Consider the following 16,791-nt stretch of genomic DNA (forward strand, 5'->3'; position numbering starts at 1 on the left):
TGTATTTATGATTAAAATTTATTGTGAATCTGCTGATCTGAGGTATTACCAGTGATGGTTCTCTCTGAGTACCGCCAAGATTACCTTAAACCTAACAATGATATTAATGATCAACACTGACACATATTCCAAATGATAGATGCAATTAACCATGATGTTGTAATCACTGAAATTGCCAACTAGTTAGACTTACATTTAACACTGAGTAAATGTGCTCAATAGTCAGTAGAATAAAAGCAATCTTTGTTATTAATCATTAACAAAAGTGCCAAAAGTAGTTCACTTTACATTGAATTTTCTGATTAAAATTCTAATGATCTTTAAATCTTCTAAAAACCTAAACTCATTTATATTCAATGTTTACTTCGATGATCTGCATGTTGTTGGGTGTTTCCACTCATGAGTCCCCAACTTGTTGACATAATAACAACTAATGCTGCTCTATTAGGTGATTAATCACTGGAATAAAATCCCAAACTAAAGTCATTACCAATGATCAGACAGGTCCAAGAGTAGCACTTATTGATTGTAATAAAATCAGTGCTTCTGTTTGAAGTAATCTAATTGTGTTTCATTTCGAGAGCATTGGAGGCCATCTTATGAGAAAGTGCTAAAATACAACTGAGGATAACTGATCTTCTTCTTTCTGTTGATTCAATCACTGGAAACTACCCCAACAAATAGCACTTACCAAATGATTCAGACAGGTCAGAGCAATTGTTAGGGTATCAAATGTGACAATAATGCTGACATTCTTCTTCGTTGAAGCTATACCTGCATTAATATATTAAAATATCTTATTGTTACATACCTGCTGATCTGCAGAGTGGTATTTACCAGTTGATCGTGTTTCTCATTCTGAGGTACCTGTCCAAGCTGGTGTTTATTTAAATGCTCAGAAGCTAATGAGAACTTGAAATTGTTCAAAGTCCAGCCCACAAATTCCAATATGAGAAGTGATGATGGCAGATTAGACCATATGAAAGAACCAGGTGATTCACACATTGATAGGCCATTACCACTTTATCTTAACTAAATGTGCACAGACAAAGGATAGTTTTACTGTTACATTTGATATTTTACTGATTAAAATTCTGAATGAATCTGATTAAATCTCCAAAAACCTAAACCATCATGTTAGTATATCAACACTGAGTTTGACTACACTGAAAAAACGAACTTGTAAAATTTACTAAAAAAAATCCTCGTAACAATTTGCACTAACTTTTTTTAAGTAAAATGTACTGCCTAATTTCAAATATTAATTATCCTTGAAATCAATCTACTTATTTAGAATTATCTATCTACTTAATAATCCATGAAATGTTTGTTAAAAAAAATAAGTAAATGTTACATAATTATTTTTATTTTAGAAGTTAGATTTATTTGAATTATTTAGGTAAATTCTATTAGATTTTTTCAAAGTGTGTAGCATTGCTGTGATAGAAATATTTAATAAATCTTATTTACTTTTTTAGGGTAAATTGCATTTACTGTTTTTTATTTTCTTTTGTAGTAATAATTAAGTAAACATTATTAATAATAATGATATTACCAAATAAATGTAATCACTGTCACAAATCAGTCGTTAAATACAATTCCATTTTTTATTTTCCCCAATGGTATGAAAACATTTTGCATAAAACACATGTTAAAGATGTTTATTAAAGATGTTAAACGCTCTAGATAAAAGTAAATGAAAACTGGCAAAAAATGATAACTTTAACAAAACAAATTCCCAACACTATTTGCCTTGAATAAAGTAAATTCAAAACACACAGTATAAACACCTCAATGCTTCTAAAGTCTAAGTCTTGGTGTTAAAAGTTTGTAAAAAAAAAAAAAAAAAAAAGACAGCAAGACCAGGTGGTTATAAGGCATAAAACTGAAAAAGATACTAAAGGTCAATTTAGTACAAATGGCAAAAGTACAAATTATGTACCAAAGTGCAGGAAACAATTTCAAAACAACAGAACAACCCAAAATAATTATTTATGAAAAGGGTTCACCAGAACATGCAGAGTTGGGGTGTTGTAATGGCATTCAATAATGTGCAGAACTTGCCATCACAAACACACTTTAAGTCAGGAGCTTGGACTTTAAAGTTTGAACTTTAGAGGACAACTTAATCCCATCCAATGCTAGAAAAAGTTTTTGAAACACTTCAAAAGTATAGCGCAGGGCTTTGGGGTATGCAAGGTTGAGGGCATAAATCAACCCCATAAGTAGTGCACAAGCTTTAGCCACGTTGTGACATCCTGGTAGGATCTCCCGGCCTTCGAGAATAATAGATACATCCACTGAATCCTCTACACCAGCTCCATAGACCACCAGAATCTTAAGGATGTGTTGCATGGTGTCACTGCGACTGTCCTCCTGCATATAATTAACAAGAATTTGGCATTAGGTTAAGAATTTATATGCCTCTTATTTCAGGCTTAAAACTTTATGGTAACACAATTTAAAAATGTTACAAAAAAAGCTTTACCAGGCATTCTTCAAAAAGTTCCTCTTCTTTTTCACCAAGGTACAGTATGAGGCTCCGGATAATAGCTTCACGTCTCACCTCAATGCTTTGGTTCTGTGAAGAGAATAATGTTGTCAACACATACTGAACTGTGCAAAAGTCTTAGGCATGCTAGTTGTTTACCCCCATAAGAGGTTTTAAGCCAGTTAAGTTCTTCTGAATTTAGTTTGTCTCAGTTTTCATGTAATAATAGACAGATTTGATGATGATGAGATCAGGTGTGTAGCACCAGCTGTTGTCAGACTCCTTGTGCATACAAAAATCTAACTGGATTATGACAAAATGAATGTTTAAAAATGTAAACTGAAAATTCTTACTGGTACAATACAGCAAAAGAAAAACTTAACTGGCTTAAAACCTCTTTTGGGGGTAAAATACTAGCACGCCTAAGACTTTTGCACAGTACTGTATATCTAAGACCTAAGCAGTGTTGTTCAACATGCAGACTTGTCATTTTTTATACTGCAATAATTATACTGCAATGTCAATCACAGAATGAAACATCAAGTACTTTGTTCTATCTAAAGATGAATATTTCCTGCTCTTACATTAGCCCTTCAGTTTTACTTTATCACTTTTAGGTTCATCCCAGGGTTTTTGGAGTCACCTTGTTCTATGTATCCAGGCCAGATTTTTGAAAGTTGATGAAAAAGCACAATGTGTTAGTCTACCAGCTAAGACCAACTAATTGACCTCTAAAGTCAGTTATGGCCATACATTTTATGTACAGTATTGTAGGGGTGTGCAGCGGAATCAGTATTTGTATCTGTATCAATCTCAAAATTATTTTGTCAAAATAATTTTGTTTGTCAAATTACATAAAAATGGCATTTTATATGCATTTTTGTTTTTTGTTATAATTATTACTTAAATGACTGTAAAGATCAATTTAAAATTCTATTAAAAACAATAATACAAAATGTTAATCAAAAAGACAAATAACTACACCAGGTTACGTATGTAACCCGGTTCCCTGAGAAGGGAACGAGACGCTGCGTCAGTGCTGACGCTATGGGAATGCTTCTTTGAGGAAGTTGTGTCTGAAGCTCTGTGTGCACACACGCCATTTTAATGGCTCGGAAAGGACACGTGACGGAGTAATTACTCGCCAGTAAGTCCATATAAGGGCATCTACGTCACACTGCTCCAGCTTCTATTTGTCGGAAGGAAGCGCGAACGGACGCCCGGGGCGTGGCCAGCAACGCAGCGTCTCGTTCCCTTCTCAGGGAACCGGGTTACATACGTAACCTGGTGTAGTTCCCTTTCGAGGGAACTCGACGCTGCGTCAGTGCTGACGCTATGGGAACGCCAATACCCACGCCGCCACGCACCGGTCGATGACTGTGCCAGAGGCCGTGACAGAGCACGAGCAAACTGCCAACAGCACATCACAGGCCCCGCAGTACCTGGGACCCTGGAGTGGGGTCCAAGTCCAGGTCATAGAATCTGATAAAGGTGTGCGGAGAGGACCATCCTGCCGCAGCACAAATATCTTCAATGGGGACACCCCTGGCCAAAGCACTGGATGAGGCGATACCCCTAGTGGAGTGGGCCCTGATGCCGAGAGGTGAGGCCTGACCGCGCACCTCATAGGCCTGAGTAATGGCCTCCACCACCCAGTGGGCCAGGCGCTGTTTGGAAACCGGATTACCCCTATTCCGGCCCCCAAAACAGACGAAAAGGGTGGAGGAGTTACGCCACGAGCTAGAGCGGTGGACGTAAGTCCTCAGGGCCCTTACCGGGCAAAGCAAATGCAGCCTCCCCTGTTCCGCCGACTCATGGGGCGGGGGACAGTAGGCCTGCAGGATGATTGGACAACCCGCCATCCTTGGCACCTTAGGGACATAACCCGGCCTGGGGTGCAGGATAGCCTTGGACATGCCGGGGGAAAATTCTAGGCAGGTGGGGGCAATCGACAAAGCCTGCAAATCACCGACTCTCCTGAGAGAGGCCAAGGCTAGAAGCAGAGCCGACTTCAGGGTCAGAAACTTCTCGGAGGCTGACTCCATGGGCTCAAAGGGGGCTTCCACCAACCCCTCCAGGACCACAGAGAGGTCCCAGGAAGGAAGGCGTGGTCTAGAGGAAGGCCTCAGCCGCCTGACACCACGCAAAAAGCGAGAGACCAAAGGGTGCCTACCCAAGGAGGCTCCAAGGACAGGTTCGTGGTTCGCAGCGACCGCGGCCACGTACACCTTTAGAGTAGATGGGGACAGGCCCCGAGAAAAGCAAGACTGCAGGAACTCCAGCACTGTACCAACCGGGCAGTGAACTGGATCCTGAGAGTGCTCGTCACACCAGAGGCGAAAAAGCCTCCACTTCAGAGCATACAGCCTCCTAGTGGAGGGAGCCCTAGCATTCAGCAGAGTCTCTGTCACCTCAGTCGAGAGGCCTGTGTCTAGGAGCTGGTCCCCCTCAGGGGCCAGACCCAAAGCTTCCACATCTCGGGGCGGGGGTGAAGAATTGCCCCCTGCGCCTGAGAGAGGAGATCCCTCCTGACGGGAACCTCCCATGGAGTGCCGTTCAGGAGGGAGACTAGGTCCGTGAACCATACTCGAGAGGGCCAACGAGGGGCAACTAGGAGAAGGTTGACCTGGTCGTGGCGCACTCTGGCTAGGACTTGCGGGAGCAGAGCTACCGGGGGAAAGGCGTACAGACGGAGCCTCGGCCACGTCCATACCAGGGCATCCAGGCCCAACGGGGCCGGATGAGAGAGGGAGAACCACAGCGGACAGTGGGTCGACTCCTCGGAGGCGAACAAATCCACTTCCGCCCGGCCGAAAATCCGCCAGATTCGCTCCACCACATGGGGGTGAAGCCGCCACTCCCCGGGCCTCAGCACCTGCCTCGACAGGAAGTCTGCCTCCCGATTCACACGCCCTGGGATAAAAACCGCTCTCAGCGAAAGAAACCTGGTCTCTGCCCAGAGCAGAATCTGCCGCGCCAACCTGAACAGGGGGCGTGAACGCAGACCGCCCTGATGATTGATATAGGACACCACTGCGGTGCTGTCTGTCCGCACCAGGACATGGCAGCCCTTGAGGTGTGGGAGAAAGTGTTTCAACGCTAGAAACACAGCCCTCATCTCCAGGCAATTTATGTGCCACGAGAGACAGGGGCCCTCCCATAGACCCTGGGCCGGGCGGCCATCTAAAGCCGCGCCCCAGCCCAAGAGCGAGGCGTCCGTCGAAAGAGTCCTGCGACGGTGACACGCCCCTAGAATGGGACCCAAGGCCAAGAACCGGGGTCTTTTCCACAGAAGAAGGATACGAAGCCCACGGCGCGTAACCCGTATAACCCTGAGGGGATGTCTGCGGGGATGAAAGCCCGCACCCCTGAGCCAGAACTGGAACGGCCTCATGTGAAGCAGACCCAAAGGGATAACGTTGGCTGCTGCTGACATGAGGCCGAGCACCCTCTGTGCCTCGGCGACAGAGAGGCCGCGGCCCAGCCGAATAGCTTTCACTGCTGCCAAGATGGAGGCCACCCGAGCGGGAGACAGATGTGCCCGCATCGTGGTGGAATCCCAAACTGCCCCCAGAAAGGTGGTTCTCTGAGAGGGAGCAAGCACACACTTTCCTGGGTTCAGCCTGAGGCCTAAGGACCTCATGTGGGCAAGCACAGCATCTCGATGACTGGCTGCCATAGCCTCGGACTGGGCCAGAATGAGCCAGTCGTCGAGGTAATTCAGTACACGGATGCCCTGGAGACACAACGGTGCCAGGGCAGCATCCATGCACTTCGTAAACGTACGGGGTGAAAGGGCTAGGCCAAAAGGAAGGACACGATACTGGTACGCTTCGCCCCCAAAAGCGAACCTGAGGAACTTCCTGTGTTCTGGCAGAATGCTTATGTGAAAATAAGCATCTTTGAGGTCGATCGTCACAAACCAGTCCTCGGATCTGATCTGGGACACGATCACCTTGAGCGTGAGCATCTTGAACTTGTAGGTCCTCAGAGTACAGTTCAGAGCCCGCAGGTCCAAAATCGGACGCAGCCCCCCGTCCTTCTTGGGAACAACAAAATATCGGCTGTAAAAGCCGGAGTCCTGCTCTGGGAGGGGAACATGCTCTATGGCCCCTTTCTCCAGAAGCGAGCAGAGTTCCTCTTGGAGGAACACCGCCTGGTGCCCGCCCACGATTGTGGGCAACATGCCCTGGAAGCCCGGGGGGCAGGAGGAAAACTGGATCCTGTACCCTCTTTCTACAGTGTCCAGGACCCACTGCGACACACCTGGCAGAAGTTTCCACGCTGCCAGGCTGCCTGACAGAGGCAACAGCCTCGCGCAGACCTCTGGCAGGCGCTAACCCGGGAAGATCCGTACACAAACGGGAGCCGAGACAGGCCCCGAAACGACAAAGACGGCGGGGCAGGCAGAAGGGGGGGCGTTCCCCCAGGAGCCCCCGCCCTCGGGCATCAGGACTCCTTTGGGGCTCGCCTGGCTGAAATAACGGACCTAAGGTCCCCTCTCCCCTGACGGGTCTGGGCCCGGGTACGCTGACCGGCCTCCCTAGTCCTAGACGGGGGGGCACGGGCCGCTACACTAACCTTTTTCACTGCCCTAAGCGAACTAGAAGGGGGCAGGGAGTGGCTAGATGAAGGCCCAGGCTGCTCGCTGCGGCGAGGGAGAAACTCCCTGAATGCCGCCGATTGGCGTTTCACCTCCTGGTGTCTGTCGACGACAGTATTCACTGCGTCGCCAAACAAACCCAGGGGCGACACCGGGGCGTCCAAGAGAAAGGACTTATCCTTGTCCTTTATGCCGGTTAAATTAAGCCACAGGTGCCTCTCCGTGGCAACTAGCGCAGCCATTGAACGGCCTATGGAGCAGGCCGTCTGCTTCGTGGCACGGAGTGCAAGGTCAGTGGCCCGGCGGAGCTCAGATATCGCCTGAGGTCCCAATTCCTCCCTCCCATCAAGCTCTGCCAGCAGGTCAGCCTGGTAGGCCTGCAAAACGGCCATGGTGTGCAGAGCCACACCTGCCTGGCCTGCCGCTGTATAAGCCTTACCTACAAGGGCTGAGGTGGTCCTACAGGGCTTGGAGGGAAGGGCAGGTCTCCTCCATGCGGGCGATGCAGGCGAGAGATAGCCCGCGAGCGTCTCTTCAACCCTAGGCATCGCCCCATAGCCATGGCTTTCAAGCCCTATGATGGCTGAATAATCAGACAAGGCTGGAGAAAAAACACGCGCCGCAAATGGATTCTTCCAGGACCTCGACACCTCAGCATGGAGGTCAGGAAAAAAAGGCAGTCGCCTGCGTGCAGGTGGCCTGCGGCCTGAAGTCAGAAAGCGGTCGTCTAACTTAGAGCGGGCGACACTAACTTCCTCTTCAGGCCAATCCAAATTCAGCCTACCCACGGCGCGTGACACCACTTCGAGGAGCTCCTCGAACGTGACTGACTGCTCTCTCTCATTCGGCTTTACCGAGGGGGAAAGCACGTCCCCGCCCACATCGAGCTCCTCAGAGCCCGACGCGGAAAGCAGCATGCCCTCTTCCGGGTCGGGAGAAATCGCAGTGCGAGCTCCCGAAACCGAAACTGAGCGAACGGAGTCAGGGGAGAGGGCAAGAGAAAGGGAAACACCCGTCTCTTGCTCCGCCTCCGCTAACTCGACCTGCGAACCCCATGATCGGAGCCGTCGCGCCGCCTCGGCGGACGCAGGACCCGAACCACGAGGAGCAGCTGATTGCTTGGAAAACACAGCCAGGCGGGATCGGAGAGTGCGCAGAGGGAAATCCTCACAATGCACGCAGCCGGCTCCCTCGAGAGCCGACCGCGCATGCTCCTCTCCCAAACACACAACACAAAGAGAATGCGAGTCGTCCCCCGTGATAAAGCGGGGGCACGGATGCACGCATTGCTTAAAGTGCTTGGACTGTAACATAATTATGTCCTCGCCTAGCTTTCCCTATTTTTTTTCTTTCCCTGCACTTGACAGACAGTGACAAACGACACACATACACAGAGCGCTTCCTGAAGACAAAGAAAGCTGGAGCAGTGTGACGTAGATGCCCTTATATGGACTTACTGGCGAGTAATTACTCCGTCACGTGTCCTTTCCGAGCCATTAAAATGGCGTGTGTGCACACAGAGCTTCAGACACAACTTCCTCAAAGAAGCATTCCCATAGCGTCAGCACTGACGCAGCGTCGAGCTCCCTCGAAAGGGAACTTGATTCTCGTTACTAATGCTCATGGAAAACAAACTTCTCATTACATCACACTACAGGGAGGAGGCACTAAGTGAATTATGTTTTATTTATTTTAGACAAATCCCGCGAATAAAAGCCATCTATCGGAAGCTTTCTTTTATAATTTGAATACCCAGTGATCTTCAGAAGGGGCCTGTCACTACTCAAAGGATGTGTCAGTCAGAACATCCAGAATACTGTCCGCAGGGCTTGACATCAACACCCGTCAACAAATGTCGGTAGATTTCAGTGGTGGCGGGTAAGACAGCTACTCCTTCTATCCACTTTGGAGGGTTGAATATAAATTTGTCATTGTAGTTTTCTTAAAAGCCATGTGAAATAAACAATGCACGGTACGACACACTCCCATAAGCACTCCTTGCATATAAAGAGCTCAGGGTGTACACCGTACAGTATGTAACACATCTTAATACAAAGTGTAAACAGCCTGTGTATTGTATAAAGTACTATATTAATAAAATTGAATAAGTGGACTAATGAGAGTGAGGATTGATGCTGTATGTGTGCCCAGTGTGTGTGAGACAGTACACCTATCATCCTGAATAAAGTGAACAATTTAAAAAAAAAAAAAACATACCTGACTCAGTTTGTCCAAGTGCGGCCTCAGCTTTGTCCCTGCAATGCCTCCAGCCTCCATTATTGCTTCATGAGGGCAATAAGTTTTGGTGTGTAGAGGTCAGGTTTATACATGAAGCTCTGCTCCAGAGAAGTTGTAGTTATTCTTCTAAATTCCTCTTTCACCTGAAAAGATATGAATAATCAAGTTATTGTTACTGCCGCTACATTTAAGGGGTAACATTTGAGGGGTTAGATTTACATACCTCAGCTTCACAAAATAAGGCAGGCCATCTCTTTTTAAAATCCTCAACAGCAGGACAACCACTCACAACCTCAAGCCTTCGATAGGAAAATGTTTTGGCCATTTTTTCTTTTATCACATTATAGTTGTTCTTTTTCTTCACCTCATTGAGGAGCTCCTGCCTCTCTACTTCAAGGCTGTCTTCGGTTTCTCCACTTGGATGCGGCGGGAGGAAATTCACCTCCGCTTTCCTTGGTCTTTTGCAGTTTTTGGCAGGATTTTTCTCACCAGGTAATTTACTTCTTAAGGAGTTGATGTTAACTTCAGGACAAGGTATTTCGCGCTTTCTTAATTTGGAACGGTAATTGGCCATCTTATACTTAAGACGATGCTGCCACCCGTACATACCTGAAAATGAAGTGCCAGGCTCCTTCAGGCACGGATGCTTGTTCAACAGGGCTTCTACAACGGCCAGGATTTGAAGCCCGGTGGGATAGGCAGTGTAGCTAAATATTTGTTCTGCAAGCTTCTCAAGCACATTAGAGTTGATGCTTGTATTGTGAAGGCGTGTACCATTACTTTTAAAATCATCATTTGCCTTTTGAAGGATTGTTTCAACATCATATGAAAAGGTGGGTATCACAAAATTAGTTGGCCAAACTTCTGATCGACACTCTGTAGACGGTTGTAAAATAATGGTGTCAGATGAACTAATAGAAGAACTTTCATTCTGGAAAGAATTGTTCAGCGAGAGTGGGCTATCTGCAGCTTCATTGATGGGAGTCAATGTCAGAATAACAGAAGGTTCTATTTTGACTAGCTTGATTGTGTCTTTGTGCTTAACCAAATCTGTTGATGTCAGTGTGAAGAATTGGTTTTCAAAATCTTTGTCCATATACATAACACTAAAACTCCCTTGAAGTTGAAAATGATCCTGTGCAGTTGCCAAAAGTTCATCTACTGTACTAGGTATTCCATCTGGTAGGGTTAACTTGTGAACTGCAGTCTCATCAATGATAACACGTAGTTGAGTGCAGGCAGACATCATAGAGTTTGGCAAGCAGAACTGCAAGAGAAGTGAACAAAAAATACATAAAAAGTATTTTTTTAACAAATCCACAAACAGTAAAGGTGTATGTAGATTATAACATGCTTAAATTTTAATAGGGCTGCAAGATATATCTAAATGAACAAAGTATTGCAATGATTTGAAATAACTATGATTGTAATCCTTAAAAAAATCTAGGCAGAAAGATAACAGATACTGACAAGAAGGAGAGATGCTTGCTTTTTCTAGAAGGAATGTGCATGTATATGTAGTTATTTAATTTTTTTTTTAAATATTTGAATATAATTCAATCTTAAAGCCAACATTAACAAATTTTAATCATTTTCTCATTGCATATTGTATTATTTAGCAAGTTCACATTTTCATTCCATGTCGTGCAGCCCTAATCAGAAATACACAAGTCTCGAAAAGGTGTCATATAACACAAACCCTTCTGAAATTACCTAGGTTGAACAGCAGATGTAGTGTTTCAGAGAAACCATTCAATCACCATCTACTGTATAAGCAGACAGTGGGTATGTGTCAGTGAGTTGTGACTGCTCAATTACCTTGACTATGCCTGTGGACTCTAACTTAAAGCATCGAAAATGCTCACAGTACCATGCACTTTGCAGTTTCACAACAAAGACCAAGCAGTCATGAACAACAATGATTTGTACTATCTCAGCAAAGTCAGGCAACCCACCAGTGGTGCCATATACCAAAATCATGCCAGTAGCATAACTGGTGCCTTGACATTCTGCAGTTTTAGTCAAATTAACAACGGTCTCCATAGGAAATTTCTGTGACAGAAAATCTTGTATACTTTCATTTACCACCTCTACTGGAAGTCTTGAGGTCTTTGACAAAGAGACCACAGGTTTTTTCACATTTGAAGTGTGAAGATGGTATGCAATCATTGACTGGTGTTTTTTTGCCATGGACTTCAAAATGTTACGAAAACTGGCAGTTTGTCTTACTATCTTCTTAAAGAAGCGGTGCTTTGATTCAAACCTCATTGTCCATAAAGACACTAATGGGCCAAACGCTTTAATGAGCTGTGGGTAATGCTCTACAAAATGGTGTTTTGGAATCAATTTCTCTTCTGGAAAAACACTGCGAAATCTACATCTATGGTCTGCAATCAGGCTGTCCAGGTAACCTATGCTTTCATCTGTGAACACAGGTGACACAGCCAACTCAACAACATCTTTGAGGCACATCAACAACTGCCATGCCTGTTCCTCTTCTGGTACTTTGTGCGCAATCATAAGTGGAAGCAGCCTCAGTAGGCACCAGTTTTCGTGTGCGTTACCGCCAATGGTTTTACGAGAGGCAAAGGTTGCTGGTATTGCTTGGGGACAATTTGTCCTGTCTTTCCACTTGTATGGAAAATGCTTGATGTTTCTGTTGAGCTCTTCAAGAGAGATATATTTTTTCTTAATCAAGATAGCTAAACACAATGCCAATTCTAGAGGTACAATACCTTCAAATAAATCGTGCAGTACATCAAGTGGGTAACCGGTTGTCACATTAAAATAACTTAATTTTTGAGTAACCGCACAATGCGTTTTAACTCCGTGGCTATGGTTGTTACTCGTTAATGCTGCATCGACATCCAACTGATATTGCTGTTTTGTTCTACAAGGAAATTCTCCTGTCCTTACTTCAAGTTCTTGAAATTGTGACCGGTCTCCGATACAAAATCTGCAAACATATGACCCACTGAAACTTTCAACAAAACCACCAAGTGAGTGAGCACCAAGGTTATCAGCAATCACAGAAAATACTGTGCCTTTTATTACTTTTCCTAAGTGAGGCACAAAAATTCCATCCTCTTCCAAGCTTTTCAAATCCCTTAACAATGGTTCTAGCACTGTAGAATAGCCAAATTTCTTAACATCATCTGCCTTGCACAAGATACTCAAGTAAATTGATGATAATGCAGACCTTAATACAGATGAAATGTCAGCCAACACCCAGTAGACTCCTGTTACCTTGTGCTTCTTGCGAGAAGTTCCTAAAGGGTTACAAATTTCAAAATCATCACAGTAAAGTAAAAGTGAAAGTCTTAACTCCTCACCAGATAGAAATTCATTTTCCTTGAAATTGGAACCATCATGAAAACTGGCATACTGACATGAACCACAGTGTCTTTTGAACAGCTTATCGTGAATGCCACAATTTTTTAGAATTTCTGCCAAAGACTGCAAAATTGGTACATACTGGATTGTCCTTCCCTCTTTCGCATCAAGTATATACTCCAGTGGCTCAATGATAGAGAAATGTTCCTTTAGATACCGATTTCGATTATGTGCTGTGCCGAGAGGACCTTTCTCACTGAATGCAGCACTAAGAGGATTTAACTTGCAAATGTTATTTACTAGATCTGTGATGACCAGCTCTTCTACACTGCAGTTATGCTTTTTTAATGTGTTGTTGACAATGTCTTTGATTACAGGTGCAGATGTTGTACAAGTAATAAACTGAAGTTCCCCTACAATTTCATCTATACATTTACTAGGCACATTAAAGATGCAACCTAATTTAAGCAATAAGGAACCAAGCTGATCAACAATGACTTCTCCAAAATCTTCACTCTCTTCTACAAGTGCATCATCAAAACTAACATCACTTTCATCTAACAAACTACTGTATTCTAATGTCTGATTTGAGTATGTCCGAAATACTGTATTTTTAAAATCTTCAAGGCAGTGAGGATTGTGCTTCCTACTTCTATGTGAAGCAAAGGTTGAATATATATAGGTACTGTAGTCACAATCTCTAAAAACACAATGAACAGTTTCGTGCTTTTTCAGATGAACACCAAGGTGTTCAAAATACTGCCTCTCTGTGTGACAACTAAACAAATTACACACAAGACATGAAAATGAAGCAGTTTGCCTTAACTGTTCTGTTTGTGTGTGGTGCCTAGACAAATGTGCACGAAGTGGCCCCCAACCTCTAAATGAGCAAGGACAATCCGAGTACAAGCAGGGCACAGACCAGCCTTGACCAGTGTGTGGATGTTTTAATCTATAATGCTTTAAAAGCTCTACACGTTTTGATGTCTCAAATTTGCAATATTTGCATGGCCAAGACATGACATTAGAAGCCTACTGTTTCTCCTTAATGACACACCAGACACCAGTGCTGAAGGTCGGGAGTCTGAGATCTAGTAACCCTGTAAATAAACAGACAAAATGTGTTATATTAAAACAACAGAATTAATGATAATACATTAAACTACAGATAGAAATATTCTGTTGAAATACAAGCTGTATTCTGACACAGCTAAATCATACATCAATGACATCACCATATTGTACTGTGCACAACTGTATGTAACAACTTTTTTTTCTTTTTTAAATTATCAGTGCTCTCAAGTTTTGAAGACAGACAATAGTGACATTTCCAACCCCCTGCCCCCAATGTGCCGTCCAGAGACATGCAGTTTCGTGCTGTGTCGTGTTCAGGAGACGCGCTTGATACCTGCCCGGTTCCATAGAGACAGCAGTGCGGACTGATACATTTTGGGCGCTGCAGCTTATTAAATATTAAATATACGATAAATAGTCAAAAAGTTTTTCTGCGTGAGAAATACGATGTGTGGCGGGAGAGCGTGACAAAAGACCCAAATGCGTGACTGTCACTCTCAATGCGTGACAATTGAGAGCCCTGAATTATTAAAATGAAACACTTTTCCATACTGCTTTTTATTCTCGACGACATGTTATGTTAATCGACGATCATCCACTGTCTTGCTTATCCATAGCACTTAACAAGCTTTTTTAAATTGAATTTAAAATGCGCGCAGCAGCTTTATTAACTTAAGTAAAGTTGGCCGCATATTCACAGATTCGAGTTTCCCGAGTCAATAACTCCTGAGCTAAACACTGTTACTACACAAATAACACCTCTTTTTTTATCGTAGTAATGTAGAGAGGCAGCTACAACAATTTTCCTCAATATCAGCTTTCCTTCGCGTTGGGCAAAATACACAAGTCTATGTGCGAACACCTAAGAGACCGATTCCAAGGGACCGTCTGCAAAGTGCAAAACCCGAAAAGCGAATACAAAAAAATCAATAACGTCACTGTAATACACTGTACTGTCACCAGCTCACACATCACTGATATCCTGATAGTTATACTAACAACACTTATTTGGGGAAAAGTCTTTTTGTTTAATTATGAATTTTCATTAAAAAAAAAATCAATAACTTTACTGTAAAACACTGTACTGTTATGGATTGCTTACCAGACGACGTGCAGTCTTTTTTGTGCAAGGCTATTTTAAGTTCATGACCCGTGCAGCATGATATCCGCGCTAACTTCACGACTCGCCCTTTGCAGCACATTATGAACCCGCAGATTTTGAACACAGTACTAAACGTAGCTAATGTGTCAAAGATTTTTCTGTTTTGTCATGAAATCACCATCGACCCTCAGAAATGTGTTTAGTTTTAAACAAACTTCTGTATGAGCCTCGATGCTTTGTAAATGGCTATGGAAAGTTCTAGGCCTCATTACCGTTAAAAGTGTAACGTTGAACCCTAACATTTACTGAAGTAAAGTATTATACAACAAAATAACCTAACAAAAACTATACAAATGCTCACAGACCTATAATATGACGCAAATTACAGAAGAAATGTAAAAATAACTCACCTTACTACAACTAGCCATGTGAAACAGCCCTCCTCTGATCCAAAACGCGGGTAATGGCAGGTCCAATTGCACATGCGCAATGCACAGACTTCAATGCAAAAAAGTTTTTCATTAAAATTTATTTGGTATTTTTAGGTCTATGTGCAGTGACTATAAAACAGTTAAATAATACGATAAAATATCTAATAAAACTTACTAGTCCCACACAGTTCATTTTGTACATGAATTAATTGTGTATTTATTTACAATTCTACATTGGAAAATCTAGTATTGAATAAATGTTAATATTACTATGTAGAAATTATTAGGGTTAATCTAATATATTTTACTACACCAAAAAGTTCGTTTTTTCAGTGTACAGATGATCATGCCATGTTGTTGGTGTGTAAATTCACTGAAAGTTGCCCCAACTTGTTAGCACTTACATTTACACTACAGTAAATGTGCTACAATTAGGGTAGCAGTCAGAGATAAAATGCAATACTTTGACAAGTTATTAAGATATGAGAGATGAGACTGCCCCAAAGAGTAGCACTTATTGATTGTAATAAAATCAGTGCTTCTGTTTGAAGTAATCTAATTGTGTTTCATTGCGAGAGCATTGGAGGCCATCTCATGAGAAAGTGCTAAAATACAACTGAGGATAACTGATCATCTTCTTTCTGTTGATTCAATCACTGGAACTACCCCAACAAATAGCACTTACCAAATGATTCAGACAGGTCAGAGCAATTGTTAGGGTATCAAATGTGACAATAATGCTGACATTCTTCTTCGTTGAAGCTATACCTGCATTAATATATTAAAATATCTTATTGTTACATACCTGCTGATCTGCAGAGTGGTATTTACCAGTTGATCGTGTTTCTCATTCTGAGGTACCTGTCCAAGCTGGTGTTTATATTTAAATAAACACAGAAGCTAATTTAAATAAACACAGAAGCTCAGAAGCTAATGAGAACTTGAAATTGTTCAAAGTCCACCCCACAAATTCCAATATGAGAAGTGATGATGGCAGATTAGACCATATGAAAGAACCAGGTGATTCACACATTGATAGGCCATTATCACTTTAGGCTAACTAAATCTACACAGACAAAGGATAGTTTTACTGTTACATTTGATATTTTACTGATTAAAGTTCTGTATCAAATGTGACAATAATGCTGACATTCTTCTTCGTTGAATCTATACCTGCATTAATTGCCATTGAAAGTACAGTTACTACTTTTCTATTATTGTACAAAGTCTCGACAATAGAGAATTTATTTTGGGAACTCCTTTATCCTAGTCAGTGACACAAGCTTGCAGCATCTGGCCAAACCTTATATGCCACAAGTTTTGATAAAACTGTAGTAAATGTTTTCTACTTAGGAAATTAGAACTGAGGTACATTGCATTCACAGAAGACAGCGAAGTCAAATACACAGATGATAGTGCCCCAAAGTGAAGCACTTATGAAAACAATGTAAATCAGTCCTCCGATTTGAAGTAATCTAATTGTGCTTTCTTTAGATATTATTGAATGTTCTTTCAAGTG

The sequence above is a fragment of the Tachysurus vachellii genome, chromosome 2 (genome assembly GCF_030014155.1).
Source record: "Tachysurus vachellii isolate PV-2020 chromosome 2, HZAU_Pvac_v1, whole genome shotgun sequence".
Lineage (NCBI taxonomy): Eukaryota > Metazoa > Chordata > Actinopteri > Siluriformes > Bagridae > Tachysurus > Tachysurus vachellii.